Source organism: Argopecten irradians, chromosome 16, assembly GCF_041381155.1.
Source record: "Argopecten irradians isolate NY chromosome 16, Ai_NY, whole genome shotgun sequence".
NCBI classification, from domain to species: domain Eukaryota; kingdom Metazoa; phylum Mollusca; class Bivalvia; order Pectinida; family Pectinidae; genus Argopecten; species Argopecten irradians.
The window spans coordinates 8,089,686-8,096,241 of record NC_091149.1 but is presented as its reverse complement, the minus strand read 5'-3'; the positions used below and the strand labels follow the sequence as shown (position 1 = coordinate 8,096,241).

General features: G+C 30.6%; 1 long non-coding RNA gene across 1 annotated transcript; it reads left to right on the top strand.

Moving 5' to 3' along the window:
• Positions 1 to 2,210: 2,210 nt before the first annotated feature.
• LOC138310292 (uncharacterized) lies at positions 2,211 to 6,006 on the top strand. The gene is made up of 2 exons (XR_011206392.1): positions 2,211 to 2,338; positions 5,509 to 6,006. It is a non-coding gene; the product is annotated as an uncharacterized lncRNA (long non-coding RNA).
• The last annotated feature ends 550 nt before the right edge of the window (positions 6,007 to 6,556 follow it).

Sequence of the window (6,556 nt, the reverse complement as noted above, 5' to 3'; positions counted from 1 at the left end):
TTGGCCTTGATTTGAACACCGAGCAAATATTTATCACGTACGCACCCCTAGACGACATTTTTTTATGAATAGCGTAGCCCGGTTTGTACGATTAGCCCCGGCGCTATTGACTTAATTACTAGAGTCCCCAAATAGACTCAAGATTTAAAGAATTATTTACGAAACGAAATATGTTCTATGTATTTTCATCATCATAATTCCATCTTGACAGTTTTAGCAAAAATAATTAAATAAACGATAAAACAATTTGAAACTGATTTTATTGAATACATTGAATCTTTCTTAAGAACTCGCAGACATTTTTCATATAAAACAATTGTTTTGATGTCTGGATAGAATGACATTAATAGTTTCAATAACTGCTATAGTGCGGACCGATAAAGATTATTCATTGCCTTCATTTGAAAATCACAATGAGGTAAGCTATATATTTGGTCTTGGCAGATTTTTTTTTTTTTTTTAACATTTTATAATCTATTCATTTTGAATATTTATTTCATTACGGCTATCAATTTATACAAAGTCGGCTTCAGCGGAGAATAATTCAGAATATCGCCAAGTAGCTAGAGATGTAACATCAAATATCGACATATTGCCGAACTTGTTGGTAAATATTGTTTTTATTAAGTTTGTTAGCAATGTTGGCGTCAGTTTTGTAGATGTCTTGAAGAGTTATTTCCCTTTACTGTCGTTAAAAACCTTAATTCAGGCTCAATTCTTTTTGTTTTTTTGAACCGTACGGTTCATCAGAAAACTAATACATGATTAAATACAGTACAACAAAACTAATTTTACAATAACATTAATATATTTAACACAGATACACACAACACGTACTCGACCGCTACGGTAGTGTATAGGGTATTTTCTACGTTTGTTTCAAACCGTTTACTTTTTTTTCATGGCCATTACGATAAATTTTCCTAAATTAGATAATTCTTTGTTATTTTTTGTTTCCAAAAGTTGAATAAATTTGGCTATGCTAGGTTAATTATGATTATATTTTTTGGTGAAACGGTTTCCTTACAAAAGCCATTTGGGCTCATTTTGGTAGAAGAAAAAAATAATCGAAAGTTTCGCGTAATAACGCCAAAGTTTTTCTTCCAAAATGAGCCCAATCGGCTTTCGTAGTTTCTAATATCTGAATAATTATTGCATTTAATGATAAAATGGTACTCGTCTTCAATATCATCATTATCACAACATATATATTTTCGATTGTGTCTGTCTATATTTTTATGTCTACCGGTTTCTAAATTTAATATCTGAGAAGATAATTGTAATTATCCCCGGCGAAACGCGTTTGCGGGGGATATTAAATTGGGCTCCGTCCGTCCGAGATTCTTTTCCGGGCTATAACTCAAAAACCGTTCAATGCAGCTCCTTGAAACTTTATATATATAATGTATAATGGTGATCTGTATTTTAATCAGATTGCCACAAATATATTTTTAAAGAGAACACTTAGGTGACGAATTGATTTATTCTAAACAATATTGTTGAAAATTATCAATCATTTGAATTTTTATTATATTCAGTACTCTACTTTCATTAAATGAGTCAATATATATATGAACAACATTCTATAAATACCCTAAAACACAGTAATACACCTTCTTCATTACCGGTATCTAAATCCCCGATCAGTGAATAACAAATTTAGAGTAGGTCTGGTTGAGATATGTCACAGATTACAACAGACAAGTCACAAGAATTTCAAACTGGATATGTATTTAAATAGTTTACATATGTAAATGACATGTTTTCAAAATTAATCTGCACGTCCAAGTTTTGTTTTATATATATAACTCTTGATCTCAGATCGAATAATTTTTAAAAATTATTTGCACCATACATGCACTCATGAATAGTACTAAAATAGTTATGTGTATATATATGTACATGTATATGGAAAAAAACCAACAACATTTGAACAAATCTGCTTTAACATGTAAAGGCCTAAGTAAATCAAGGATTTATTCCTTGCACTTTTTATGGCATGTTCACTATAAGCATGCTATGCTATTTATGTAATCGTCAAAATTACGGAAATACAGAGAATAATAATACGTTATTTACCATAAATACGTACATTTACCTCGCATAGATAAGCTTACTCGTTATCATATGTAATATAATTAATAAAAGAGTTCAATAAAAGCAAATGCATGGAAATATTAGGTCTAGGTCTACTGTTAAAGGGAGATAACTTTCATAGTACACAAAAGTTGTCGTTCGCTGATCAAATCAAGGGAAATAACCAGTATTTGTTTATGTAAGGTTACTCATGATCTGAAGCGATGGCATTGAGTCCACACACAATTATAGCCCTCGGATGGTGAGTGTATTATGAACATGATATGTGCCATAGCGAAAGAGATATCGAAGAATGGATAATCTGTCCTACATTGTAAAATAGTATGCAGTTCGCACGTGCTCAAGGTCTCACGATTTTCACACAGTCACTGCACGTCGTCATAAAAACTTGCCTTAATCATTCGATGACATTAGTCAATACTTATTTTGAATGTTTATGAAATATGATAAATGAATGTATTTTAAAATATATATTGGTAAAATAGAGTAGCAGGGAAATTCGAGTAAATACGGACAGTTTGTTCCTCTTTCGTAACCTGGAGGTCGCCGGTAGCACAAGTAGACTCTTTTAGGCCTATCTAGCTCTGTTTATATGCAACTGTAGTAGTCTTGGCCTAGATCTAGTATGATATATTTTTTTAATGCCCAGGATTTCACCTTACAATGTGTCGTTCTTAAACATTTATATAATTCAATCTTGTACACATCAATAGATGCACAGAATTTTTTTCCGTGATGAAACTTTTAAGTCAGTGTTACTCGTTATCCAAGAGAAGTAACTCGTATTATATTGCTTTATAGTACTGTTCACACGTGTGCGACAAGAGTTATGCCCCTTCCGTTGTGATTTTTTGCCAAAGAAATTCTTCTGAAAAAAAAAACTAGGAAAAAAAACCAGAAAAAAACCCAAAAAACTGTTGAAGTATGTTATTTAACCAGTCTATGTATTGGATAAGAACTGTTTTTGGCAAAATGCATTTTATTTGATTTACCTTATTATATATAACATAGCTTTAATTTGTCTTTATAACAGTTTATTGGATATATATGACAAAAACAAACCATCTCTGTATAGATATATCAATATTGATACATAATATCTAACTGATTTGTTACCAGGTCTGGTATAAATATTAATACATAATATCTAACCGATTTGTTTCCAGGTCTGGTATAAATATTCATACATAATATCTAACTGATTTGTTTCCAGGTTGGTATAAATATTCATACATATTATCTAACTGATTTGTTTCCAGGTCTGGTATAAATATTCATACTAATATATATTACATTCGTATGTAACCGATTTGTTTCCAGGTCTGGTATAAATATTCATACATAATATCTAAATGATTTGTTTCCAGGTCTGGTATAAATATTCATACATAATATGTAACCGATTTGTTTCCAGGTCTGGTATAAATATTAATACATAATATCTAACTGATTCGTTTCCAGGTCTGGTATAAATATACATACATAATATCTAACCGATTTGTTACCAGGTCTGGTATAAATATTCATACATAATATGTAACTGATTTGTTTCCAGGTCTGGTATAAATATTCATACATAATATGTAACTGATTTGTTTCCAGGTCTGGTATAAATATACATACATAATATGTAACCGATTTGTTTCCAGGTCTGGTATAAATATTCATACATAATATCTAAATGATTTGTTTCCAGGTCTGGTATAAATATTCATACATAATATGTAACTGATTTGTTTCCGGGTCTGGTATAAATATAAATACATAATATCTAACTGATTTGTTTCCAGGTCTGGTATAAATATTCATACATAATATCTAACTGATTTGTTTCCAGGTCTGGTATAAATATTCATACATAATATGTAACCGATTTGTTTCCAGGTCTGGTATAAATATTCATACATAATATCTAACTGATTTGTTTCCAGGTCTGGTATAAATATTCATACATAATATGTAACCGATTTGTTTCCAGGTCTGGTATAAATATTAATACATAATATCTAACTGATTCGTTTCCAGGTCTGGTATAAATATACATACATAATATCTAACCGATTTGTTTCCAGGTCTGGTATAAATATTCATACATAATATGTAACCGATTTGTTTCCAGGTCTGGTATAAATATAATATGTAACCGATTTGTTTCCAGGTCTGGTATAAATATTCATACATAATATCTGATTTGTTTCCAGGTCTGGTATAAATATTCATACATAATATCTAACTGATTTGTTTCCAGGTCTGGTATAAATATTCATACATAATATGTAACCGATTTGTTTCCAGGTCTGGTATAAATATTAATACATAATATCTAACTGATTCGTTTCCAGGTCTGGTATAAATATACATACATAATATCTAACCGATTTGTTACCAGGTCTGGTATAAATATTCATACATAATATGTAACTGATTTGTTTCCAGGTCTGGTATAAATATTCATACATAATATGTAACTGATTTGTTTCCAGGTCTGGTATAAATATTAATACATAATATCTAACTGATTCGTTTCCAGGTCTGGTATAAATATACATACATAATATCTAACTGATTTGTTTCCAGGTCTGGTATAAATATAAAATACATAATATCTAACCGATTTATTTCCAGGTCTGGTATAAATATTAATACATAATATCTAACCGATTTGTTACCAGGTCTGGTATAAATATTCATACATAATATGTAACTGATTTGTTACCAGGTCTGGTATAAATATACATAATATCTGACCGATTTGTTTCCAGGTCTGGTATAAATATTCATACATAATATCTAACTGATTTGTTTCCAGGTCTGGTATAAATATTAATACATAATATCTAACTGATTTGTTTCCAGGTCTGGTATAAATATACATACATAATATCTAACTGATTTGTTTCAACATCTGGTATAAATATTGCTACATAATATGTAACCGATTTGTTTCCAGGTCTGGTATAAATATTGCTACATAATATGTAACTGATTTGTTTCCAGGTCTGGTATAAATATACATAATATCTGACCGATTTGTTTCAACATCTGGTATAAATATTCATACATAATATGTAACTGATTTGTTTCCAGGTCTGGTATAAATATTAATACATAATATCTAACTGATTCGTTTCCAGGTCTGGTATAAATATACATACATAATATCTAACTGATTTGATTCCAGATCTGGTATAAATATTGCTACATAATATGTAACTGATTTGTTTCCAGGTCTGGTATAAATATTAATACATAATATCTAACTGATTTGTTACCAGGTCTGGTATAAATATTAATACATAATATGTAACTGATTTGTTTCCAGGTCTGGTATAAATATTAATACATATAACCGATTTGTTTCCAGGTCTGGTATAAATATTAATACATAATATGTAACCGATTTGATTCCAGGTCTGGTATATTTGTAGCCAGCTTCGTGATGTACTCCAATGTTCACCAACACATGTCGGTCAAAAGGAAAGCCATTCTGCGGCAAAGACGTGAAAAGGCCAGAGAAGAGGGTATCAAACAGAAAGAACCAGAACCACAAGCTTCATAACGACGGACATGGGTTATAGTGTCGCATGGGAGGATCGGAGAATGTCTGTGATAGCATAAGATGGCTGATTAGTGTGTATATAGGAATAACAGAAACGAACATGGTCTGTGAAAATGGTGAGAGTTCCCAAGAAACTGAGCCAGGAGTACTAGTGTAATGGACGTGTGTTGAATCATTTCACTGTGTGTGGATTTGAATTCATTACTTGTATACTTTATGGATGTATGAAGCAGATTTTTAAATGAGAATATTGAGCATGATTGCAGTGAGGACATTTTTCTGCAGCCAAATTTAGAAAATATTTTCAATAGTATTTGTTGAGAGTATCATATTAAATATGTTTCCTTAAATTTTTTGTTTTTATTCTCTGGTTTTGAAAGACTTCATGAGAAGATGTGCGGTACTTTTATTATCTATTTCTAAATACATGTAGGTATTTTGTATGAACTCCGTAAGTCAGTTGCAATCGTAATTGGAATTTATTGATATACAAACCTGGTCTAATGTTGTGGTGCATTAGATCAGGTTAAAAGGACAATTCAGTCTAATTATATATAATTATATAAGAGTATATTAAAATTTGCACATATTTTGGAATCAAACCAGTATTAATAAAAAATATTGATTAGTTGGTTTTACTGTGATATGCCAGAAAAGCTCAATGTAATGATCATGAAATGTATGTGAAATGTTCAAATTCGCTTACTGTCCGCCATTACACATAGCGGTCGGATGTCTTGTATGCTGAACCCAGGCCCTTACCTGTGTAGTGAAGAAATTTTGTCTAGAACTACTCATATTGCTCTTACAGCAGTGTGTTCACCTTAATTATTAGATGCATGTTCTTGTCTAAAAATAATTTCACCAACTCCTCAGTGGTTAAATATTGCATTTGTTTAA